This window comes from Octopus bimaculoides, chromosome 18 (genome assembly GCF_001194135.2).
Source record: "Octopus bimaculoides isolate UCB-OBI-ISO-001 chromosome 18, ASM119413v2, whole genome shotgun sequence".
Classification (NCBI taxonomy): domain Eukaryota; kingdom Metazoa; phylum Mollusca; class Cephalopoda; order Octopoda; family Octopodidae; genus Octopus; species Octopus bimaculoides.
Window position 1 is genome coordinate 46,344,664 of NC_068998.1, and position 1,334 is coordinate 46,345,997.

The following is a 1,334-nucleotide window of genomic DNA, read 5'->3' on the forward strand; positions in this document are numbered from 1 at the left end:
GGTTAGGGCAGCGGACTCGCGGTCGTAGGATCACAATTTCGATTCCCAGACCGGGCGCTGTGAGTGTTTATTGAACGGAAACACTTAAAGCTCCACGCGGATCCGGCAGGGGATGGTGGCGAACCCTGCTGTACTCCTTCACCACAACTTTCTCTCACTTTTTCTTCCTGTTTCTCTTGTACCTGTATTTCAAAAGGCCAGCCTTGTCATACATTGTGTCATGCTGAATCTCCCCCGAGAACTACGTTAAGGGTACATGTGTCTGTGGAGTGCTCAGCCACAACGAAATCAGTCCAATAAATTTCTTTAGTTCAGAGTGATCAATGTCCTTCCATTTATATTTGTGAACGATCTGACCTTCAATATTTGTCCATTTACAAATTGCTTCAAGAAGATTCTGGCGCATAAACATAGTAAAACATGTTTCAATGCTATCGCAAGACCTTTAAGCGAAACAGGATGGTCCACATTCTTGGCATACAATATTGCAAGGTGAAGTTCTTACTGCTGCTTGAGTAAGAGGATTGGAATGCCAAACTTCTTGTCTGTCTCTAGAAACATATTACTCATTCATATTTGGGTGGCTTGCAGATAATTGTTTTTGGGTATTTTCGTCATCTGATGACACAGAACCTAAAGTATCCAGCACACAATCACTTTCACCATCATCTTCGGAGTAATAGAAGGAATCACTACTATCTTCTTCCCATTCTTCATCTAATTCCAATAACCTTTTCGATATTTGGTCTTCACTCAAGTTTTCATGCCTAGGTATATTGGAAAGCACAAGAGAACTGCATGAAACTTGACAGCAGACTAAAGGTAGATATTGTTCTCTCACATATTTATACTCTCCTGAAAGATGATGTAATATATTGTAAGAATTGCATCACCCTACAACCTAGCAGATTGAAGGTGATGCAATACCACACAAATTTACAGGAATATTTTCATAATTTTCTCTATTTTATCTAAAATTCAGTAAATAAATTGAATACAATTTTATTTATTTTATACCTGATAAATATCTAGGAAAATTATATTTTATTCTGTTTAGAATGACAAGAGTATTGTCTGGATTTGATTCGAGGGTCCAATGGGCCCATAATGGGAATTATTGCATAAAGTAGAGAAAAAAATGCAATTAGATTTGAAAGCAACAGCCGCAGAGCAACTTTTCTGTAATTTGAAAAGAAATTGACTCTTACACAAGGACAATTGATCGAAATCAAACACATAAGAATGGCTTTGTCTATCAAACTGAAATGTAGAACACATTTACCACTCCTGTGTTTATGAGGGTGAGGTGTGCGAGGTTGAGAGTCGGGGGAGTG

At 38.2% G+C, this 1,334-nt stretch overlaps 1 protein-coding gene across 6 annotated transcripts in view; it reads right to left on the bottom strand.

Annotated features, from left to right (window-relative positions):
* The window catches only part of LOC106877380 (solute carrier family 28 member 3), a 184,474-nt gene that overhangs the window by 67,338 nt on the left and 115,802 nt on the right, over positions 1 to 1,334 (bottom strand). The gene's annotated exons all lie outside the window — the stretch shown is intronic.